Source organism: Cupressus sempervirens, chromosome 1, assembly GCF_028749045.1.
Source record: "Cupressus sempervirens isolate cs-2001-9-10 chromosome 1, ASM2874904v1, whole genome shotgun sequence".
In the NCBI taxonomy this organism is placed as follows: domain Eukaryota; kingdom Viridiplantae; phylum Streptophyta; class Pinopsida; order Cupressales; family Cupressaceae; genus Cupressus; species Cupressus sempervirens.
Window position 1 is genome coordinate 598342304 of NC_143118.1, and position 26773 is coordinate 598369076.

Here is a 26773-nt window from a genome sequence, read left to right on the forward strand (position 1 = left end):
ACATATTACATTCCTAAATTTATAACAAATCATCTCCTCAATTTTTGTTGAGAGTGAGAAATCTCTTTATGCAAACATATGCTTTTAAATAAATAAAACAAATTTATTTATGTACAAACTGGCTCTTTAACTAGTGCTAAGTAGAACTTCATCCTTATTTATATCATTTAATGGATGCATGAGCATTTACATGTCTTAAAACAAACAAATCATGATAAAATAAGAAGAATAAAGAAATTAGATGATGTAGGAGTCTCTAGAGATACTAAAAATAGAAGCTCAACCTTCTCTAGATGTTTGTAGGAGTTAAACTATCATCAAAATGCATTTCTGGTGCATGGAAAGCTCTAAATTTGGAATTGGTAGTTAACTATTGGTGCAGCTCTAAATTTTTGAAAAAAATTCCAATGCACCTCAGAAGAAGCACACCTCAAAAGTAGTGCACCTAGCACACCTTGGAAGCTTGCATACCTCTAAAGCAGGTCCAAAAAATGCAAAATTTTACCAACTATCAAAACTTAAATTCTAGCTTCTAGGTTTTGTTACCCTTCATACCATAGATATGTCTAGGTATTTTCTCTTGAATTTATCTATAATCTTAGTAACTTTGACTGCATCTGAAAAATCTAAAGCTTCATATTTGTCCTTCACTTTTTTCCTATAGTTTACCACCTCGATGTGAGTCTCTACAAAATCTCCCAATTTCACAAACAAATCTAGCAATGCCTCTTTGGTCTTAAATTCTTGTCTGATATCCTCATCAGTGGAAGCTTCTTCAAAAGTCTATCAAAACTATTCAACAACTACTTCTATAGTCATCAATTTATCCCTTGAATCATATTCAAAAATGTCTAAGCAAGCATCACTGTAATGTCTCTCTACCTCCAAAATTTGCTCTTGGGTTTTATCTTTAAGCTTATGAATATTCACATATAATGTTTCCATTACTTTATTTCCATCCACAATCTTCTCTATGCAATCATTAATCTTATCTAACTCACCTGTTGTATATACATTCATTAACATCTGATACCTTTGACCCTTTATTGACTGTAATGCTTGCAGGTCTTTACCCCACATATGTACTTCATCCATTAGCCCAAAATCTTGGTTCAATATAGAAACTGGCTTATTTGCATTATTCTACATATGGTGTAGTAGTTTAAGATTTCCTTGTATGGTCTGCACACCTTTCTCTTCAAAACTTTCTCGTCATTACTGATAAGCCTTCAAAAATGGGTCAAGTCGTAAAGTCTCCTTATCCCTCTTCTCAAGTGTTGCATTTAGAGTCTCCTCAGGATTTTTAGGATCCAAAAAACCAACTATTTCATTTAGATACCCCCTTAGGATCACATTCTACTTCCAAAGGGTCATCAATTTAGTCTCATCTTGTTCTAAGTGCCTAAACACTTCTTTGATTCCCATTGTGACCATCAATTTGGCAATGTCCACAATGGGTTTTCCAAGCACAACTTTCCTAGTTTGATAATATTTTGGAGTCAATTCATCAATGTCTTCATGTAGAGGAGGGATAGCAACATGGGTGAACAAGTCCTAATTTTGATCACTCATGACAAAGGCCAATGTCTGTGAATCCTTTTTAGTTGACTCAAGCTTCTTGATAGCTTTAATTAATTCTCACATTCCCTTTTCCTTAGTAGAATACCACTACCTTTTGTTTCTAATCATCACCTCTTTCCTTAACCATCTTGGAGTATGTTCCATCAAAGATTTATCCTTAGATGAAGATGGAGCTTGTAACACTATACTTTTCCCCTTATCACTCCTCTCTAAAGTCTTTTCCTTTTGTGAGAGATCCACATTGTCTTTGTATCTATCAATTCCATGGTCCTCGCCTCTATGTCTTGTGAAGTTTCTTGAGTTTATTCATATATTTTCCCTTCCTCTAACACTCAATTGGTAGGTACTTGTTGTGGCTCTTCTTCCTATTCAACTTGAACTTATTCTTGATTAGCTAGAGGGAGAGGAGTAGCTGGCCCTTTATCCAAACAAGATAAATCTTGAGTTGATGATGGTGGAGCACTTGAAGGTCTTGTGACTAAAATGGAAATTGACTCCAATCCTCTTGTGGAGGTTGATTTGTTGGAGTATCCCTTATTTTATCGCCTACTAACTCAGTGCCAACTAGCATGAAATCAAAACCTAACAGCCAAAAGACATCATCCCCTTCATCTTCTTTCTCATCACTCCATTGTTGCAATTCATCCTCTGAAGTTTTAGATTTAATAGGCTATGTGGGAATGGATGGTGGAGTAATAGTGGAGCTTCCTCTCCATTCTAACTCTGTGGCCCTATCAAGAGGAGTCCTCTGACTCAAGGGAAGGTTATCTTCTTCATCTTCATCATCCTCTTCTCCCTCTTCTAGAATAACTTTTGGAACTGATGGAAAAGGAATCACCTTTATTATTACCTTTTGTCTCCTTTTAACTAGAGTTTTGATCTTTCTTCTCTTAGGAGCTGATGGGGAGGCTTCTACCTCTTGTTTAAATAGAGACACTTCCTATACTTTTGTTTAAGCTCCTCCTTGCCCTTGTTATAGTGATGCTACTTGAGAATTATCCTAAGTTTGTGTGGCTTCTACATTCTCTATTCCTTATACATTCTCTACCCCATGATGTTGTTTTAGTGCTTGAGTTGTTCCTTCTTCCGACTTGGCTTGTTGGGTTGAAGTTATATTCCTCTTTCCTTTACCCTTCTGAGCCCTATAATATCCAACTTCTCTATCAAGTTGGTGCACTATTTCTAGCCTCACTAGGGACTAAGTTGTGAAAGTGGGAACAGTCACCTTGGCTCCTCTACCTTTCAGTAGGCAAACTATAGCTTGAAAAACTATAGTTTGAGGAATTGGATCCAGCTTGAAAGGTTTTTTGATACAATCCTTGGTCAATTAAATGGCATGCCTTGCCCTATGATTAATATCTGAATTTTCTTCTTTATCAATCTTTGCATTCATGATAGGTCGATCAAAAATCATATCTCTATTGTACAATAGATTTGGGAACTCTTCATTAACCTAATGTACTATCTTTAAAGGTACCTTTACCTTCAAAGAACTACCTACCAAATAGAGTCATCCTACACTAATCCCTTGTATGGATTTTGTAGTCATCCACTACGTTCATCCAATGGTCCTCAATTGCATCTTCATGTTGGAATTGTTTCCCCACTAAGTACTACACTCTTTGAATGTTATCAAAGTAAGGATAAGGAGAGTTATATTCCTCCAAGGGATATTGATCTCACTCAAACTCAACAGTCAAAATATCTTATTTTTAGACCACACTAAATGGTCCTATAGTAATGGGCCATACCCAAGTTTTCTTATGTTATGTCCTCACTCTCTCATATGAAGACAAGAGTTGTTGTGCAAACTCTAGCAATATGAGCTTGTCATATAGATATCTAGGGAGTTTCTTGGGATTGGTAGTTGTACCCACTACCCTCAAATAAGTGAATGTCTTATATTACATGTAGTAGGCACCGATTTCTATAATCTTTGTTGCTACATCATCTAACATCCTTTTAGCATAATCTCCCTCAATAAACTAGATGATTGCAAAAATGAAGGCATCATTCACTATTTTATTCTTTACTATGCTCTAAAATATTTTTCTTCACTAACTAGGGGTATAATATATAAGGCCATGCATTTGCATCTTTCATGTTGCCCCTTTTGAACAATCTTGAATAGTTTGTTGCTCTTGTAGATAATAAGTACACCAAATAAGATGTCATATAGAACTTTTGATTGTTCTTTACTACCACTAGTTGCTCATCCAAATTCTCACTAAGAATTGAAGCCCAGACAATTGGTATCTTTGTTGTTCTAATGGTATCAATGAAGTGTACCATCCACATATTCAAGTGTGTTGATGCTAGTAACCCCATGACTGTACTCAAAAGTATTATAGAATATCTAGTATCATCTTTCATATAGCCCCTTGTCATGTCCACTTTTCTTTCTTTGCATCCAAGAGGAGTCTTATTGATGAGGTATGAGGATTGGATGATTTCTAATGCTTCCTCTCCATGTTCTCTGTACCATCTTTATGCCTAATGATATGTCAACCTAATATATTGATCTGCTCTTGAAAGATGTAATACCTTCTCTATATTCTTAGGTCTTAGATCTAGTACAATCTCTCTATTTATACTTTTCACAACCCTTTCTTCTAAGACATAGTTCTCCACCAATGTCATCATCAATTCCAAAGATTGTATTGATACCAGGTGAGATATTGCATTGACTAGCCCTGATCTAATAAGAGTAGATATCACTGGAGACCTCTTAGTTGGTTTGTTACAAAAAACTAGGTAAGTGCTCCAATCAATATGGCCAAGTTTAGTGTCCTAGATCTTCAAATATTCATCTTGGAAGCGTGATTTTACCATAACACCTTGAAACTTGAAAACTACTAGTTTCAAAGCCATCTTTATAGTGAGAAAAGATGAGGAGGAAGCCATTAAATCTACACAAAACCAATATCTATTAGTCTAGAGGAAAAAAAAAAAAAAACTACCATAAACCTTAATGATGACAAAAATACAACCTAGAAACCCTAATTTTATAAAATTGTTGAAAAGGCTCAAAAATCCCAACAAAAACCTTTGGAAGACAAAAAAGGGCACACCTTGTGCACCTTGGAGGTGTGCTAGGTGCACCTTTTCCCTTTATCAAACTCTTAAAAATAAGAGTGCACACCTATTGCACCTCAAGGGGTACACTAGTTGTGCACCCTTACTATACAAAGGTAAGTTAATGTAAAAGGAAAAGGTGCACATTTAACACACCTTATGGGGTGCACTAAGTGCACACCCTTTAATCCACTTAGGAATGTTTTAACCTTAGTAAAGGTGTTCAGGTGTGCACCTTGGATAAGTGCACACCTATGCACCTTTATTGTGGGTGAGGCTTATGTTAGTTTGTTGATTATTTTTTTTAAAGTTTCATTATTAATACAAAGGTGCAAACATTGTGCACTTTGGGAAGTGTGCAAGATGCATACGTTTTCCCAAGTTTATATTTTAGCCTATGTGTGCTTTGTGTGTAGGTGAGGGAGAAGGGTCAGGTGTAGCAGAGTAGCACACCTTGGGAGGTGCAGTGATGCAGGAGAGAGAAGTGAGGAGGAAAAAATGATTAGAAAAGGGGGTAGTGTCCCAAGCTTTATAGGCCTAGGATCTAGTGTACCTCTTGGAAGTTTTTAGTAGTGAAGTAGCACACCTTAGGAGGTGCAATAATGTGGGAGAATGAAGTGAGGAGGAAAAAATGATAAGGAAAGGGGGTGGGGTGCCGGGCTTTATAGGCTCAGGATCTAGCACACCTCTTGGAGGTGTACAGCTACACACTTCCAAGAGGGAAGTGTTTTCCTTGAATAAATTAGCACACTAGTGCACTTGGTGAGGTGCACTAGGTGTGCCTCATTTTTTGAAAAAATGACTTTCTGCCTTAGAAACAAGGTTTCTAGCATTTGGGTTTCTAGGAAGAGATCAAAATTAGGCAAAAAATAGTAGGCAAAATCCTAAAAAAGGCTTACATCCCAGAATAGGGATCTAGAAAGCTAAAAAATAAAGTAGGGGTTCCCCATTTCTAGGAAAAATGGGGCATGCATTGTGAAACCACAAGAAAAATCATCATCCACATGTCTAGATCTAATGTCCAATATATAGAATTCTTTAGTATACTCCTTCACAATCATGTCTCTTTGCCTTAAATTTTACATCTTTCCCAATAAGCTAACTTGGTAATCAGTAGGAAGGAACTTGTTCTTTAGCTTGTTTACCATTTTCACCCAAGTCTTGATCTTCTCCTTTCCTCTACTTTGTCTATCAATTTGTAAATGATCCCACCATAGTGAAGTACTGTAATTTTCACCTTCCTATTATCAGGAGTGTTTTCATACTCAAAGAACTTATCCATATCAAAGATCCAATCCAACACAAAAAAATTGTCCATTTTTCCATCATAAGGAATGAATTCTCAACAAGCTTTGAATTTTTCCTAGATAATACTCTCAACAATCTTGCCTCATCTTGATCTTCTTTAGGTTCTATATTAGATTTTGGTCTTGTTGCTTCATCATCACTCACATCATCAAGATGCACTCATCCCCTCTAAGTTGTCTCTATAGTATATAATCTAGCTACAATTTATCTCAATGTATCCAATAGGACATTGTCAACATTTCCTCTACCTTAAACCATCTTTACAATTAGGTTCCTACAAAATCATAACCCTTTGCAAGTTATAGGTCAAATCCTCAAATCTGCTACCCCACAACCAAATTAACTCAGGGTTCTACATGATCCAGTCTTCCACAAGGATGAATCTAAAGCTATGATACCACCTAACACAAGGAGGATGATGGATAACTAGGGCCAAAGGCACACCCAACTACCAAAGTGACCTGCAAGAATAAACACTGTGAAAAACACAACACAAAGAACAACAACCAAAAGGAGATAGAAGAGTAAAACATTTTATTGATTCATCGAATCATCAACATACATGTACAGTTGTAAGTCCTTTTGGGTTATGACCAATATTACAATTCAAACATCAATCTTCACTGATGATCTTCACATTCTCACTTTTCTTCTACTCTTCCTTATCTACGAATCATGTCTAGGAATCTACTCGAGACCCCTTTAAATACTTGAATGGCCACAAGTTGACCTATTACAAATTACTAACTAAATAACCCTTACATTAAATGCAAACCAAGCCACAAGTCAACTCTCAACAAATACAAATCACAAAATAAAATACACAAGGTCAGCCCAAACTGGAACCATACATAGATAGCTCAGCCAAAGAAAGACAAGAACAAATACTACCACTCGGAAATGCTCGAAACATACATGAGATCAACATGAACAAGAACTTTGCATCAACATAAGCTCAACATCATCCATGAACTCAACATCAACTATGAACTCAAAAACCATAGAGAACTTGACATCAACTATGAACTCAGTAGCAACTATGAAAAGAAACATGTAGGATAGCAATGCAACCCAAGATGCCCTTGCATTAGAATGGAAGGATATTAAAGTATAAAATATGTAAGAAACAAAGATATAATGATTCCACTAAAAGGAGAAATAGATGAAATAAAGAGACCTTCCCCACAAGTGAGGAAACAAGGGAAACAACCTATTATGATGCTCATAATGCACAATATGCAAAGATAAGATCCCTCAATGATAAGCTACTAAATTTACACAATGGAGAGAAACATAATAGGAATGATAGATTCTAAGGTATGCCTTTGATATCAAGAAAAAACATAAGCTCCATTTTCAAATAAAGAAGAGACACATCTACTAAATCTTGAGAAAATTGTGTGAATTCAATACAATAAAAAAGTGCGTGTTTATTTCTATGATGAAAAAAGCATATTCACCATTGATAGGTTTTTTATTCTTTGGAAGATCTATATAAGGAAAAAAAATTATGTTCTTATTTAAATCTCCAAAAGATTCTCACCATTAAGATTAATCAATCTTCAAAAGGAGGTGTAACATTGGATGGTGTTGGTGAAAGAATTTCAAGAAGAGGCTTGTATTAGTATGAGGAAGGATTAGGAGAAATTAAAGTAGTATCTTGAGATATAAAAACATAGACTGTATATAGTGACTTGTGTAGGAGGATATATATAGGAACCTTAATACCTTGTTCATTAATGCCAAGATCTAATCCATTTTAACCTAATAACCTAAATTATAATTATCTTTTAATGTAGAGGGTGAAGGAGATTCATCTCAAGTTTCATGGAAATATATTTTATAAAGAGGAATCTACAGAAAGAAATATTTTGCAATTCCCTACTTGGAAACCCAAGACAAATAAACTTAATATGTTACAAAGTTTACTATTTTTTGAAAAAGTTATGAAACATCAAAGTAACAATGTGGATGAAATATACATATACAAATCAATTACACATATGTAATACAAATACATATCTCATTCCTCAAGGTTTCCTTCATGTTAATTCATGTTTAAGAAGTTTTATTAATAATTTTAAATCTTAAGTATAATGTTCATAATCATAAGTGAATAATAGATACAAAATTTCATAAGTAGATAGATAAGTATAATTGATACAATGAAGTAATATCCAAAACACATCATTCACTACACATGTCATAGGGTATACAATCATAAATACGAGTACATCTAAATATAATACATCATCGTGTAGGATCTCAAAATACAAGATACATAATACATAGATACATCAAATAAATAGAAAGTCTCCAAGATAGAATAAGAAAGGTAAAAGTACAACTACATCAATGAACATATAATCTGCCAATTTGTGAGAGAATCAAATGACCTAAGAATTGACTACCTCCCAATCTCATGGCAACCTAGTCAATCACCATAGCCACCATGCAGGGAAAATAGTAAATGATCTACACATAGATAATCAAACCACAAGTCAATCCTAGTTAAGGAATATTGATAACCCAATCTACCTCAAGGGTACACAAACTATTGATAAAGAAAGATAATGAAAGTAAAAAAGATAATCAACCAATACCAAAATAAATATCTAGATACTAACTACAAATCAAGTATCAAAACCAAAGAGACACAACCACTGAAAGAATATCCACTTCCAAATTAGATGCCAAAATGCACAATAACCAACAAATAAAAAATAATAATCAATGAAAGTAAATCACCAATAATAAATAGACCACCAAAGACAAATATAAAATCTATAGATGAAAATCAAAGTACATACTAGGGAATGTCATCAAATGGTCAAACTACTTCAGTTACCATAGACTAGTCTCTGAGTAGACCCCAATGTTAATCATAGATTGGTTTTGACATATGAGTGACAATATACTTAATTCATTTGTTTAGTCCATGCAAAACAAGTAGTGTATGTCGAGCATAAGTTGCTAGATAGTATATGTCAAGTGAGAGATATACAGTATGTGCCAAGTAAGTGTCGAGTCACTCAAGTGTCGAGCAAATAGTAGATGTCAAGTCATTCAAATTTTGAGTGATCAGTGGATGTCGAGTCATTCAAAGACTGAGTTACAACATTGAAGAGATAGTGGATGTCAAGCATCAAACACTTCAAGTGCCAACTAAACAATTTTGGATAGTTGTTTGTAAAGGCACAAACTTCTATGTAAACCATTTTTTAGCCAACTTAAGGATTCTTTTGCGATTATAGATGATAAGGATGAATATTTATTGAGGATCCCTATGCAATGCATGCAACCAATCAGTTGAAGGGATGTTTTAAGGGGGGAAATGGGTGAATCACAGTCATTGATTTATATCTAACCCTAAGTCACCTAGGTCTTCTTAAGGAAGACACAGCCTAAACATTATGAGTGTGGAAGGAGCAAAGAGAGAAATTTGCATATGTAAATAGAGAGTTCATGGTGGCTAAGGAGTTGTGAATTGAGATACATTGTAGAATTAGTTAAAGGAGAATAGAGAGAAGGAATTAGAGGAGAGTAGTGATACATCTAATCAGAGAGGATCAAGTACACATCAAGAAAGAGGTGATCTATTATCTAGCAATAGAGTGTTGATCGAAGGATCATTGTTGAGACATTCTAGCAGTTGAATTAGTTTAATCTCTTAATAGAGTAGTCCTAATAAGCTATTGTAAATCCTTTAACAGGGTGCTTACTTCATTTTGAGTTTTAAGTCCTTTAATCAGGCACACTTCTAATAGGGTGTTGAAATCCTTTAACAAGGTAAGGTCTAATAATCTTCTAAGCCTTTAACAGGGTAGACCTTTCATAGGTTAGCTCATAGTTTATGATCAAACATTGTAGCACTAGTACATTTGACCTCATTTTTCAACCAAAATTTTTGACCATCTATTAATATGTTTTAGATTGGTTAGAATATGGAAGGAAAAATATCCTTTTTTTAAATCCATGCCTGTGTTGGTCAAAATTTTGACCAGCATGAGCTTAACATGTTAAAATGAAAAAGAGTTTCCTATTTCATTGTTGTGTTTCACGGAGCACATGTGGGAGCTACACAAGCATTTGATTTGGTTTTGAAAGAGTTGTTACTTCTTGGTTTGTGAGGATGGAAACTCTTGTAGATAACATTCTCCACATTTTTGAAAGATACAATCTAGAAGATAAGTTGGTCATTTTACACAAAGTTCACAACTAAGTTTTAATAGTGCTGATACATTTGGTTCTTTGAGAAGCAGAGTTTTAGAGCCCAATTGTGAGGCTGATTGAGGAGATTTTGTAAATTTTTGGGTCTAATCATTGTTGACCAGTATTTTTAATGCTAGTTTTTCATCTCCTAGGATATTGCACAGGTTTATAGCTGGTTTGTGGCACCATTTCTCATGCTCCAATAATCCATCTCAAAGTTCTTGGTGTAGATGGTTAGGGTTTTGAAACCCATTTTATGGCTTTGTTGTTGCATGTATTTTAATTTATTTTTCAGCAACTAGGTATGTTAGATCGACAATTTTAATTGGTTTTCACTAAGTATTTCAAGTTTGATCCCTATATTGTATTTCGAAGTTTATTGTATATTATAAACATTCTCAAAGTAGCAGCCAACCACCACTCAATTAGATAGTTGCATGCTTAGTCCCTATTTCATGTTATTGTAATAAATGAGTTGAAGTAGACATCCTTCACTCATCAAGTTTTTTATCTTTAGGACTTGGGAGCATTGTATTTGTGAGTTTCATATTATTGCACTGATTGAGATGGAGTAGATATTCCCCACTCAACCAATTTTTTATCTTTTAAATTATTTGCATGTGTGAGTTTAATTAGTGTGCATGCAATTTGAAGCTAACAATCAATAGTAGATATATCTTGTTTCATTTATCATAAAAGAAAAAAATCAGGAGTGGTCATTACAATCATGTTAGTATAGAGTTGAATATAACCAGGAAATTGAAAGAAGAAACAATTATAGTGCAAAGTCTTCATTTCATAAAGTTATATAAGAATAATGAAATGAAGGCTAACTAGAAGGAGGAAATAAGGCTTATTACACAACAAAATCCTATGTTTCCATATATAAAAATATTTAGTTATGTGTAACAAAACTAAAAACTACCAGATTCTATACCTAGTCATATACCAAGGAACTAGAGACATTGACATACCTACTTTACAATGGTATACCCATTATTGGACTAATAACATCCAAAAAATAAAGTACTTTTGTGGACAAGGAGTGGCATTCCTTGACATCAATAGCACATTAACAGTTAAAATTAGATGTACATATGTATTAGTAGAAGAATAAGATGTTTGGGAAACTATGAAGTCTTATGAATAAGATGGTTTTCCTAGTTGCATTAGAGGAATAAGGATAGTCCATAGTTGCATCAAAGGAATAAGGATTAGTCCAAGATTTTGATGAATTTTCCAAGAAAGTGGGCAACATGTCAATCATACCAATTATGTATCTTCATTGTCATTGACACATTCAAGACATCATCATGAATTTTATAGACTACAATTGTGTAGATAAATTGATCAACAATTGCAAAGGATAGTCAGAATCAATGCATATTGATGATTCATCTGAATCCTACTAAGACTGATCATATAATTAATTTTGTGAGGAAGCTAACCAACAAAGAAGGTCACTAAGCATCAAAAAGAAGATATCGATAAGATTACATTGATCAATATCAATTAAAGATATTAATCAAATACATGTTCAAAATAAATGCATTGCAAAGTAGTGAGCAAGATTAGAACCTTAATTGAGACAAGTGTCAAAAATCACAAACAAGATTAAGGGAGTTGGAAAAAGCATCAATGGTTGATAAGGAACAACAAATAATATCAAGGGTTGAAGAGTGAATGCTAATATCAGTATATCTATTTAGTTCTATAATAACTAAACAATTACAGAGCAAGAGAAAGATTAATAAATCAACTAAGGGAGGATCCATGTTCACCATCAAAGAAAAAAATTAATGGAGAATATTTTCAAGAATCAATGATGGCCATTGGCAACTAGTATTGGCTAAGGCATGAACCAATCACATTAGAGGCTAATGTTTTCAAACATTAATGATTGAATAACATCCATAATCAATATCATAAACAGTGATCGATAAAGATAAAAAAGACTAACTTATCCATAATATGATAGTTTATGTTAATGTTAGCATTGATTTGTTAACAAATTGATGCCATTATGTAAAGACAAAATGTTAATCCATTCTTGAAAATTACTAATCATGAATAGGTACCTTGAAAATGTTAATCAAGCCCAATCTAAATTAAGATAGTGAATTATGATATGCTCTAATAAGTAATTAATAATGGAAGGAAGCAATTACAAGGTTGTGTTACAATTAGCTATTATGAAGAGTGGCATTACAAAGAGATAGGGAGAATTATTTATCCTACGTGACTTCTCACACCAAGTGCATGGTATAAAAGGACATTTGTTGTCATTTATTTGAACATCAATTTGAAATAAACATGTTATGTTGAACAACTACCTTTGGCATTATTGGTTGCACACATTTAAAGAAAGATCAGACATAGCACCCCTATTGCAGGAATTATTCAATCATATCAGACATAGCAGCATTTCCAAAATTTCATAAGCCTATCAGCAAATCGGAAACATCAAATCTCACTTTAAGAAATAATTAGATTTGATTGCAAGCATTGAAGGATTATACTAGAAACAACATTAATACAATTGTATCACCATTAGCAATAAATAAGGATTAGATATTGCATGTTATCAAAGTCATACTAGTGACAACAATTTGCATTGGTGGAAGCAATGCCATTACATCTCCATTGCATATAGGTTATATTGACATAATTGACATAGCAAGGATCATTCCACCACTAGTACATTTGACCTCATTTTTCAAATAAAATTTTCCACCATCTATTAAAATGTTTTAGATTGGTTGGAATATGGAAGGAAAAATATCTTCTTTTTTTAAATCCATGCCCGTGTTGGTCAAAATTTTGACCAACAAAAGCTTAACATGTTAAAATGAAAAAGGGTTTCCTATTTCATTGTTATGTTTCATGGAGTGCTCGCGGGAGCTACACAAGCATTCAATTTGGTTTTAACAGAGTGTGGGAGCTACAAGAGTGAAGGAGCTGGAGCACCTTATACCCTTCAAGTAGCTTATATCTATTGATAAAATCTTTCAGTATCTTGTTAAGGCATGCCCAATATGCAAATCTGCATTGGCATAAGGGGGACCATCGTGAAGAGTAAAAATATCCCTAGTGTTCTTGTTTGCAATCCTATTTAATATATGTTTCTCATCCCACAAATTCTCTATTTTTTGTTCACATGCTATTGAATTGGCTCTAAAGGTGAAGGTTGTCTGAGGTAAGTCAACCGTATGCTTCCATGGATAGTTTTCAACTTATTCTAGTTAGGAAGAACTAGGTAGAAGTAATTTTAGAATCAATACATCTCCAACATCATTTGTGGTATTTATAGAGGGATTTTTGAATATATTGAGTGTGTTTGTCCTATACAATTACTTAACCTCCTACAAGGAGAGCTTTATTGCTTTGTTTTCTAGCTTAATTGCAATGACACTTCGATCTATTGTAGATGATTCTAGAATCCTTGGGAATAGTAATGATTTGATTCATCACGTCTCTTCAAAGAATCTTGCAACATAATGAAATGATGCTTAAAATTTGAAACTATTTCTTTCTCCAAGTTAGTACCTTGATTAAATGGATCAGGTGAAGCGGCAAAGCTAGGAACTTGTCCCAATTTGACTCTGATGGTGACATTCTTTAAGATGTTCTTACAAATGACATTTTTCCTAAAGCCTGTGCAGAGCTACTGAGTCCTAATCAATTAAATGACAATTTTTTTGTGATGTTTCCATTCAACTCCAATTAAAGTTCCTTGGTTAAAAATCCTATTGATTGTACCATTTCTTTACCCTCTAGAATCTTCATATTTTGTGATCTATTTCAACTTTTTCAGCAAAGATACTATGCATTTTGAAGTAGTATTTTTAGGTGAAATCAATTTGTTGATAATATGATACTAAATATACTATTTTTTGTCTTTGGGATGGATTCCATTTCCTTTTTGTCCTATGGTGAAGATGATGGCTTGGACTTAAGTACAGGTTATTGTTTTCCACTTCCTAAGAACAAACAATCTTCTCCATATAATTATATACTTATAGTATAAAAATATGTTTGAGATCCTTCATTCATAAATTATTAATGGAAGTATGCAAGTTATTGATGGAATCGAGAATAGTAGAATATCTAAAACTTACAAAAAAACTATAAACAAAAAACCAAGTTGGTACATAACACCCCCTCCACTAAAAGAAAATCAATTTCATATATTTTTGTTGATTTTTAAAGCTTTTCACTCTTCAGCTAACATTCTTCACTATCATTCATGGCAACAAATGCTTGCATGACAACAAAGTCAAGTCATCCTAGTTTTATCATGACAATATTTGGCATTGTGTAACTATAAAGTCATTCTCTTTTTAATAATTTGGGAATGGGAAAAGGTGGCCAGGTTGGGATTTCTTGTCAGCCTTGGTACCTTCATAGGCTTGCCTTGACATAATTATATGTATACCCTCTTCTTGATAAATTACCGTGCTCATGTGCACCAACTATTTCAGTTTTTATAAGGTATTTCTTTTGATTTGGCTAGCATTGTGTTTTTGAATTTTGTAGATGTCAAGGGTGGTAGCAATCATATGGATTCGTATGCTACTAATACATAGATTTTTGGGCTATGACTATATAGGTTTCTCCATAACATAACTTCATAAATGTGTAAGTTTGGCAAGACTGTCAAGAAGGCTATTTGAACTTTGTTAACAGGTATAATTTAGGACTAATGTAGTAAATTTATGTGTATGTAAGCTTATTCTATTAAGACTTGGATTAATGAGGCTTCACTAAAAGGACATATAGTTCATGCCTTAATTATTGTGTGTAATACTATGTTATCCTTTTCATATTGCATTTTATCCAAAAATTGAATTGATTGCTATAGTTTGGTTGATGGCTAGTTAAAGGCAATGCCTTTCCTTTTGTATGAGCCTAATCGTAGGCATGGTCAAAGTTCTAGACATTCCATCAACCAGTTTGAAAGACTCGACTACTTATAGGTTGATAATCTATAGACTTAAATGAACTTCTTTTGTTTGAAACCCAACACAATTTTTTATTCGGTGTCTTTACTATTGTATTATATTTTGTAGTTAAATTTGATGATTGTATAAGCTATATGTATTTGATGGAACTGGAAGTTTGAGTTGTTCTTTCATAGTTGTGTACTTTTATTTAATTTTGAGTAAATTTCATTGACTAATTATTGGTTATATAGCTAACTCTTTTAATTTGTTTCAAATAGATGGCTGGGAGAGTTGTTGGGTGTAGTCTAATTAGAAAAAGGATGAAGGCACAGCTAGAGAGTGGGTTCACACAGCAAGGAAATGGCATGGGGATCTAGAGGACAAGCGTGTGTAGTCATATCTTCTTATTTTGCTAAGATTTAGGACTTGGTTATTTAAGTGCTCTTGTGAACATGAAAATTGATTGTTTTCTATTCTTCTTATTCTCAATGGAATGAACTAGTTTGTGGGAATCAGGCATCCAAACCAGTCTAGACTATAGGTTTTTTGCCACCTCAGCCAAGTTCCTTGAATTCAACAACAAGGATAAGACCCTTGTTCTTTAGTTTTATGTCAAACATGAATAGAAACTTGATTGTGGTGGTGGCTATCTAATGTTGATAAATGATGAATTAGACCAGAAGACATTCAGTGGAGAGACACCTTATAGGTATTTAGTGTGCACTATAAATAATCTTCAAAAATATTGTTTTGCTAGGATTTTTAGTTATATCTTTTTTTGGAGTTTAGAGTCTCTATTGACGCATTTGCTTGTTTTTTTTTTTTTTAACAGCATCATGTTTGGACTTGACATTTGTGGTTATAGTACTAAGAAATTTCATGCTACACTAGCCTATAAAGGAAAGAACAATCCTATTAAAAAGGAGGTTGCATGTGAAACTAATCAATTGGCACATGAATATACTTTTATTCTTAAACCTAATGCAACATATAGCATTCTTATTAACAAAACTGAAAAAGAATCTGGGAGTCTATCTAAGGATTGGGACTTACTACCACCAAAGAAGATCAAGGATCCTAATGTGAAAAAGGTATGGGTATTTTTCCATTGGATCTTATGGACCAAACCTTTTGTGCACTACTGCACTGCTTTTCTTATGATGAATCCAAATCCTTGTGGTTGCAACCTAAGGAGTGGGAGGAGAAGGAATTCATTCCTGATCCAAAAGACAAGAAACCTAAGGTATAATGGAGTTGCTTACAATCACAAAGTATTCTACTAGTTTTAATGATGCAGGAGCATCCAAAGGTATAAAGGCAATCCTGTGTCACCCAAAAAAATGTACTTAGACTTAGTTTTTGTTTCATGTCTTTACATTTTTGGATACCCATTTGGCTCAAATAAAGGTTCCAACTCTCATAGTTCAACTATCAGTGCATTTGAAAATCTCAAAAAAATAGGAGCATGCAATTTGGCCATCATTTTGATGACCTAGAAGGTGTGACTTGGCCAGATGAATGTAATTGAGATTTAGAGCATTCCAGAAAAAGAATCAGGTCAAAAGGCCCCATGGTTTGAAAGTTATTGCAATTTTTCGGGTTTTGGAGACCTCCTAAGAATGCTTCAAAGTCAGGTTTGGGGCATTAAATGACCTCAAAAAGGGTCAAAAAATGGGGGACAAGCAAAGCTGGTCCATAGGGCTATAGAGCACTTCGAGAGCTTTCCAAAAATGTAAACGGTTCGTCAATCAGAGCTACGGTTCGACAGTTATGCATCCCGGAAGTTCGGCTACCGTTTCTGGATTCTTCTAGATTTGCACCGACTTCTAACGCGGCTTTTGGAACCTTCTATTTTGTCGGTGGATGCCTACTAGCACTTTCTAGAATGTACTCCTAGTCCTTAACCCTCCAGGGTCTATTTAAGGAGATTTTGGCATTGTAAAAGGCAGTTTTTGGGATTGGAGCTTGAGAGGAGGTGCTAAAAGGAGAAATATTCTCCAGATTTATGCTATTGTAAGCCCGTAGGGCATGTTTTGAAGTTTATTTTCTCTGCATTATTTGTACTAGCTTATTTTCTCAGTTAATATAATTCCCCCTTTCTATTGTGTCTATTCTGTTGTTGGGTTGTGTCCCCATCATTTAACTAATTGCTATGGTCTCTAATGAATAATTGCTTATTGATGCATTTAGTTAGGAGGAAAGTTTTCTCTAAAGATTAATACCCTCCTTTGTGTAGGGTTATGATGATGTACCATAGGAAATAACTAATCCAAATGCCACTAAGGTAGGCATTTGAATCTTTGGTGATTACATAAAGTCTTAAAATTTTGTTTTATATCCATCTATTTCATGGAAATGTATTCTCACTTTTCAATGGCCAAATCAAGTTCTAGTAAAGTTTTATATGTATTGATTATGACTACTATCTATAATTATCCATTCTTATATTTTTCAGCTAGAGGATTGGGATGATGAGGAAGATGGTGAATAGAAAACTCCAACTATTCCAAACCTAGAATACAAGGGTCCTTGGAAGGCCAAGGTATAGATGAAGGTAAATTGTGTTAAGTGTTGATATTTGAACATTGTTGGTACCCTGCATCTATCTTGCTTTCTTTAGTGCTTGTAACAATGGGTTTCTTATGAGACCACATAAAAAAATTGACAAAAAATCAAGAATCCAAACTTCAAGGGCAAATGGAGGCTCCACTAATTGACAATCTTGGTATGCATATTAATCTTTGATTTCTTATGGTGTCCAGCACTCTAGTTATTTTTTTCAAATGATGTATCATTGGGGATTTAGATCTTTGATTGCTTATGGTGCCTGATACTCTAGTATCTAACACTTAATTGTAATCTTATTGTAAATAGAATTCAAGGATGATCCTGAGCTCTATGTATTCCTATTTTGAAATATATTGGAATTGAGTTATGGTAGGTTTGTATATGTATTTCATCTTAAAATTTGTTAACTCGGTCTACTTGTAGTGTCTTGTTGACAATGAGTAATTGATTCCTTTTGACAATTTGTGTTCTTCTATTTTCTTGTACAACTAGTCAAATCAGGAACTTTATTTGATAATATTTTAGTGTATGATGACCCTGAATATGAAAATAAATTAGTAGAGGAGAAATGGGGAAAAAAAAGATGTGAGTCAGTCTTTTTTTGAAATTCTCTCTTGTAGATGTTTATATTGACTGTAGAGCCAATCATTCTTATTTTCTAATGATTTTGTTCCTTGTCTTTTTAGGTTGAAAAGGCAGCATTTGAAGAGATTAAGAAGAAGAAAGAGGAAGAGGTGATGTATCTTATAGTTCTATCTTCTCATGATTCACATTGCTTATTTTCTAGTAAATTGTTGGGCTTCTTGTTTGCCTGTGATTATAGACATATTATTTAGGACCATGCAAATAAGATCTTCAAAAGTATTTAGTTTGTTAATGTTAAATCTTGGTCTAAAATTCTTGCAGGAGAAAGGTAAGTCTAGTGACGCAAACCCTTACAACAATAGTAGAAAAGTGATGTAAACCCTTACAAAAAAATTATATGTAAAGCCTTAAAAGTCAACTTAGACACCAAGATTGAAATGTAGAAAAATTCTTTTTAATCACCATCTAGATACCATGCTTATTGACAAATATGTGAAAACACTAGCAACACCCACTTTATGAGATGATTGTCAAATCCTGCGATTGTAAAATTGAAATTTCCAAAATACATCATGAAATCGATACCAACATTATATATATAGAAAGCTATGTCTGTAAAGAGACCACATTTCTCTAAGGCATTCTATAAAATAGTTCACATGCCTTGCCTATGATTTGACATTTTGCATGCATCCTACACTTTGTCATCCTGATGATGGATTACAGAGAGTGATCTAAAATGATGATGTTAAAAAACACACACAATCAAATCCAAAATGAACTTGCATTACAAATGGACTATGGAAATCTGATATTGTTAATTTTGCATGCATGTCTAATAAGACAATCACAACTTAAACATATATATAATCTCATAAAATCTATTTTGATGCATTTTTGGCAATCATGGCATGCCATGACCACACTTTGTTCGTGAATTTTATCAAAAAATTCACATGCCTTTTCTATATATACTTCCCTTTTTCAAACATGTCTACCATGGCAATTGTGACTACAACATTTGACAAAAATTATTTATGCTTTAAAACATGTCCATAGCTTATTCCAAAGCTCTTGTTTTGGTATAGGCAACAACAATGTTGGCAAAGGTTGTGTGATTTAGCTTTATACCTGCCAATTGCATATTCTTGAATATAAACACACATGTTATATATGTGTTTAAACATATATACTTATATGTATGTATGTATGTATGTATGTATGTATATATATACACCTTGAGATGTTTTATGCATTGCTATCATGATAGAAACCTTCTCTCCAAATGAAAGAGTTCAGCAAGACCTATCAGAAACTAAAACAAGAAATGGGTATTGTTTCTTGCAGAAAATAGATGCATTGCCAAATCGCTTGAAACTGGGGATGGATGTAGAACTATGTTTAAGAAAAACCCACAAACAAGAAAGTGCAAGGTCAGAAGAAGCAGCCTTAAATCAACAATGTTGACCAAGTCAAGATTAGAAACCCAATCAATTGTGTGTGTGTGTGTGTGTGTGTGTGTGTGTGTGTGTGAGGGAAGATTTTCTCCAAAATTTATGCAAGAGCATCCTATGTGTAATAGTAATCTTGCATCACCTCTTTTCTATCTTAATAAGGACTAGTAGACAAGGTGGTTACTATTTATGGGAACTTGTTATTTTTAGTAAGTTTTTCATATGAGCTTAGAATGTTCTCATTTTCTACAAGAAGGTTCATTTTAGAGTTATAAGCCCACCATAATAATCTCATTGCTCCACCTTAAGTAGTAGAGAAGTTATTGTAGATTTTTGGTGGAAATATTTGCAAGAAAATTTTTAGGCTCACCATTGGAAGCCTTAGAGTTCATGGATGAGGTCTGAAAACTTGACAGAAGGGCACTAGCATGGTTCTGAGCCTATAGATCAAAAGTTGATGTTTTTGAAAAGTGGTTATAATAGCCAATTAGGGCAATAGTTCAAGAGTTATGACCTTCCAAAGTTGGGCTACTTGAAACATCTAAAATAATTGTCAAATATGTATTTGGTAAACTCTATATGTATTTTTAGGGTTTGTCGGCCCTAGATATTAAGTTTCAATGTCTAGAACCTTCTCGGACAACATAAAATTGCCTATCTAAGAAAGGCCCAAACATTGTCTAGGACAATTTTAGGTGGTAGTTCACAACGTAGTCTTACAGATTACTGCACTGAAGGCACCCATATGGGTTAGCATATTGTACTTATGAATTCTATAATTTTGCATTTATGATGCAAATAAGAAGTCCATATTTTTTTCTCACATTTGTTGTTATTTCTTTGTTTCTATTATGCATTTAAGGTATTGAGTGGAACACCCTTCATAAAAAATATATAGCCTTTAACATTCTATAGAACAAAATTATAGAGGTTGTTCAATAGAGTGCACATGTATGGAAGGTGATCTATGAGCTAACAACACAAAAGGCTATTGAGAAAATACCTAAGGAAGTAGGTGGAGACAAAGAAGAAGAGGAGTTATTTGAAGTACCAAATGATGAATCTACAATGGAAGTACATGGGGAAGGCACTATAGAGGCAACAATTGAAGAAGAGCAACAACAAGACCAAAATGTACTAGAAGTACATATGCTGAGTGTTAGTCCTCAAACAAATATAGTAAAGGTTAAGGATGTTTCTAACACTACCATTTAGAACATCAATCCCCTAAAAAAGGAGGATATGTAGAAGATATTAACTGAGTCCACCACATAATCACAACCATGCAATCATCCTATTTTGGTCAGTGTGGAGAGATTGAAAAGGTAGAATTAGCATTTGGATGGGAGAAACCACAAGCAATTCCCATTGCCCCCCCTAAATCTACAGAGGTGCAACCCATCATGCATACGGTAGAATATCAAAGGAAGGACATAATGCCTTCACATATCAACACTAAGGTACAAAATGTTTCAGTATCAACAATTACAATAATTGAGAAAGAAGGGACTCTAGTCCAAATAGGTCAGGAAGCTAGTCTTGCACCTACACTACTAGCACAAGGTGGAGAAGAAATCAAAGAAAAGGAGAAGGATAGGATTGAAGATTAAATCTTGAATATGAAGCTAGAGGAAGTGATAGAAATATAGACACTAGTTACCTTACAAGACACTACTACTCCTACTCCTAGTCAAGAACTTCACAGGCCAAGTATCAAAGCTACACCATTGCAAGCATCAAGGCCAAGTCCTAGCACAGCTAAGGTTGATGAGGTGACATCCTATGGTGACATAAACTTAGATGAGGTGATTGAGTTGCCAAAGTATGATCTTACAATAATCACAATAGAGAAAATGAGCATATTGCAAGATGCTCTGCAAGGAAGAAACACCAAGAACTGCTCAAAAGGGAGCATAGGTAGAAACAAGCACTTCATGACATCAAGAACATATTTCTTGATGCATTTAGCCTCCCTAAACCTAATTAATCCAAGCCAATAATTGATCAGTTGGTAAATATTGTAGAGAAAATTAATAATGAAGATCAAGATTCTAATGTCAAATTACTGGAATGGTCTAAGGAGAAATTTCAAACAAAGGTGGATGAACAAATATCTAGTGCCATTGCACTACACCAAGTTGAGTTAGCAACTAAGATTGAGGGTATGAAGAAGATGTTGGAACATATTTTCTCTCTTTACACCAAGTTATGTGTTGTTTCCCTATTAACACAAGAAGTGTAGAGACATATTGACCATCTAGAGGGAGGTTTGAATAAAATACGTAACATTCTACCACGATCTCCTGGTGAAGGTCAGTCTCATTTCAAGAATTTACTATCAGCACAAGGTTAGTTATCATCTTTACATGCTTAAGATGAAAATATTAGGGCTACATTGATCAACATCCAATCCATGTTAACCCCTCACATGGAGGTGTTACATAAGGAACTAGCCTATGTAGAGACATTGTTGAAGAAAGATCCCAATCTTTCTACACATGAAGGCTTAGTCACCCTTACTGTCAAGTTAGACATACAAATAAAATCTCTAGAGGTAGCATGTGACAACTAGGATGCATCACTAAAGATAATGATGGAGGTCCATAAATCTTTCTTGGACAAACACACAATTTGTGTACAACCCATGACATAAGTGTCAAAAGGAGGAGAGAATGAAGAAAGGGAGATAATACATAAAGGTAAAGATAAGTTTTGGGGGAAACAAAATAGAAATAGAGACTACAAAGAAAGAGTTAGCATAGCAGATCTACTTAGCAAGAGTATTTAGTTTCAGATTCATGAGAGATAGAGGTAGCACAATAGATCTACTCAGTAAGAGTATTCAGTATTAGATTTATAATGGAACAATAAACTCAGGGGGAATTATAGAATTTTGAGTTATGACTAAAGATTCATAAGTTTTACAAAATTTTAAAGTTTTTAAATTTTGTATGTAAGCCAAGTACAAAATGGATATTATTTGAGTTATGCTCAAGAGCTAAGTTTATTCATGCATGACCAAGTATTTTTAACACTCGTGTCAAAAGGGGGAGATTTTTAATCTCATATTGGTTTTGACATATGAGTGAAAATATACTTAAGTCATTTTCTTAGTTCATGTGGAACAAGTAATGTATGTCAAGCATAAGTTACCAGATAGTATATGCTAAGCGAGAGATATATAGTATGTATTGAGTAACTAGTAAGTTTCGAGTCACTCAAGTATCTAGAAAATATTAGATGTCAAGTTATTCAAATGCCAAGTGATCAGTGGATGCCAAGTCATTTAGAGGCTAAGTTGTAGCATTGAAGAGACAATGGATGTTGAGGATCAAACACTTCAAGTGCCAAGTAAATAGTTTTGGACATTGTTTTTGTAAAGGCACAAACTTTTATGTAAACTATTGTTGAGCTAACTTAAGGATTGTTTTGAGATTATAGATGATAAGGATGAATCTTTATTGAGGATCCCTATGCAGTACATGCAACCAATAAACTAAAGGGATATTTTAAGTGGCAAGATAGATGAATCACATTCATTGATTCATATCTAACCCTAGATCACTTAGGTCTTCTTAAGGAGGACAAACCCTAAACATTATGAGTGTAGAAGGAGCAAAGAGAAAAGTTTGCATGCACAAATAGAGAATTCATGGTGGCTTATGAGTTTTGAATTGAGATATATTGTAGAATTAGTTAGGGGAGAATAGAGGAGAGGAATTAGAGGACAGAAGTGATAAATCTGATCAGAGAGGATCAATTACACATCAGGAAAGAGGTGATCTATTATTTAGCAACAGAGTGCTAATCAAAAGATCATTACTGAGACATTTTAGTAGGTGAATTAATTAAATCTCTTAATAGAGTAGTCCTAATAGGTTATTGTAAATTATTTAACATGGTTTTTACTTCATTGTGAGTTTTAAGTCCTTTAATTAGGCACATTTCTAATAGGGTGTTGAAATCCTTTAACATGGTAAGCATTTAACAGGGAAAACCTTTCATAGGGTAGATCATAGTTTATGATGAAACATTGTCATCCTGACCCCAATTTTACCTTCTCATGGGAGGGTTTCTAGGTAACCAAATATCTTGTGTTGTACATGTGTTGAATGTTATTTTCTTTCATGCTATGGATGAATATGTTTAGCTAGCTATTTTAGTTTACATGCAAATTATGAGATAGATGTGTCAGGAATGAATTTATGGTTAAATTTTTGAAGGACTAATTCACCCCCCTCCCCCCTCTCAAATTTTACTTTCCCTATTATATTTCCAACACCCAATCCATCAAATGATTAGTTACCCTAGACTAGTCACTCTAGACCTCAGACCCTCAATATGACACATGTAGAACTAGAATACCCTCTTATGAAGATGAGGAGAAAGGCATAACTCTCTCTAGGTATTATTCCATTCTCATCCTTAACCTATACAAGCACTCAAGGCATGAATGAGGCAAGCTTTCTAATTTTTCTTATTAATGTGAGTCTAGAGATTGTAATTACTATGTTATCACTTATTACACAACTTACAATAGGTTACCCTAGCACTTGCCACTTCAGGTCTCATGCCCTTATTGTAAGCCACTCCCATAGATATGCACCTAAATAACCTCTCCTAAGTTCACAAACCACAATTATGTCATATTACAAAAAGAAATAAAAGATCAAACTTTCTTCCATGATAGGAAACACAAAAATAGTATATTGATTCTCAAATTCAATTCATCATAAATTCTCAATACAATATATCTCATAAATATAAATCCTAAATCAAATCATAAGATTCAATATGACATCCAGTCAAAATAATCAATGTATAGATAATTTGAAAAGCCTCTGGTGTACATCCTAGTTGATCAGCTGAACATCTCACATAACCCATCATGAAAACAAAAACTACAAGCTTCAAAAAGACATAGAAAATACCAGTTTCTGTCATAGGTTTCATTCTTTTTTTTTTTCAAAAATTTGGTTTGGCCAATAGGACATATTTAACCATCATAACAACATGTGGTTACAAATAAGAAATATCATCATTTAATATTAATTCTTAAGGTGAAATAATAGTACTAATCTTTCTTAAAAAGGAATAAATCAATAATAAAGATATTACTTTTGCAATTTAACAAAATTCCTTTATTAAAATATAATAAATCAAAATTGATTAAATAAAAGAATATTTACTCAAATCCAATTTAAATATTATACATATTCAATTAAAAAATAGAGTTTAAATTAAATCAATATCATCTTGTACCAATAACATTTAAAAGCTTTAAACTAATAATTAATATCCCCATTTTTTATATTTAATATAATAAAATTTAATTATATTAGACTTGAAATATAATGTAGTGAGTTCACTATCCATCCACAATTTTAAGAGCATAGCAGATCTAAATGAAAATAAAAACTCAGAATTGCAAACATATAAGGCAGATTAAGACCAAATGAAATTTACAGCCAAGCAAACCAAGGTGGTTTCTAGCAATAGTGGTGATCTAAATATTCAAAACAAGATACAAATCTGATCCTATCAAATTTTTAGAGAGAAAGAAAATTGAAAAAAATAGAATTTCAATTAGATCTCAAAATTGTTTATTGACAATAGTACTAGGATAGGATTAAGACTAAACAAGAAAAATCCCTTCATCCACTCCAGTGCTAAATTTAACCAATATTATGTTATAACATTGTAGATGAGTGAGGTGAATTCAAGATAAAACTTATGCATAAGAAGAAATGTTGAATTATTAAGATTTAATAATAGAGGCTTATATACGTAAAGACATTTTTTTGTGAATTGTTTGATTGAAGCACGTGAAAGCAAGGGATCACCCACTTTCAAATTTCAATATCCTCCATAGTACTATTCAATTGATATTCAAAATCAATTTTAATATTGAATGCCTATTTAAAATAGCCAAGTGGGAAATTTGAATTTGGGCATAAAATCAAAGGTTAAAAAGAAAAATTTATCCTAGACACCAACAATTGAGCAAAAGTATACCTTTAGGAAATAATTTTGTGTCTAGGATTCAAAGCTACATTTAGAGATCAAATAGAATTAGTGCTAAACAAAATCTCTCTATCTAGGTGTGAACAGTAGAGGAGTTTTGGAAACAATAGTGGTGTTATTGTAGGAGGAACTGAGCGCTTCTCACTGTAACAAACAAATTAATAGCTTTATTAGAAAAAAAGCATGAAGGGCCAAGAAAAAGGTTTCTAAATTCAAATTCAGCCTCAAAGTCTGTATTAGATTTGATTTCTATCAAGGCTAACAACAATTTCATTTTAGACCCATTTTTGGCAAAGAGTTTCAAAAATCCAAAGGAAAAATAGTGACTAGCTTGGAAGGAACATTCATTGATTCAAAGAATAAGGATTAGTCTAAATCAATGAATAAGGAGTAATCTGATTCATCCAATAAGGAAGCAATACAATTTTGTGAAGTGAATTCAAACCCTCAATAGGACTACAACATATTTTTAAGGGCGTCATTTTTTATTCAAGTTTCAACAATTATAAAATTTGGAAGGAATATTATCATCCAATTCATATGTGAGATTCATCATTAACAAGCCAAGGGTGACTTATTAAGAAGGTAAATTTTTTGAGAAAAAAATAGAAATTCAATCCTTGAAGGTGAATCAAAAGTAGTGGATGCAGTAGGAGCAAATTCAACATTTAGTGGTGTGTTAGACATCCCTTCCATTCATTGGACATTCTACTTATCTAATATCTCATGAAAGTGTGCATACAATTTTCATTCTATTATAGTTTACTCCTATTTTATCACAATAACATTTATTCTCTTTTAATATTAAAAATGGTCTATGTTGTTTATTCTATGTTTTAATTTTTTTCACATGTAATCTAAACTCTTGTACGTACACTTTAATAACATTGCATTTGAATAGTGGATGTATTTTAGGAAAAATAAATATATGATGGCCTCTGCACTAAGAGAAAAATATGTGAATCCAATAACATTCAACCCTCATGAAGATTTCAATAGATATCTTAGACAATGGCATGTCTT

General features: G+C 33.3%; 1 pseudogene; it reads left to right on the top strand.

Annotated features, from left to right (window-relative positions):
• The window catches only part of LOC149578860 (calreticulin-1-like), a 63402-nt pseudogene extending 44752 nt beyond the window's left edge, over window positions 1–18650 (top strand).
• Window positions 18651–26773: the final 8123 nt, after the last annotated feature.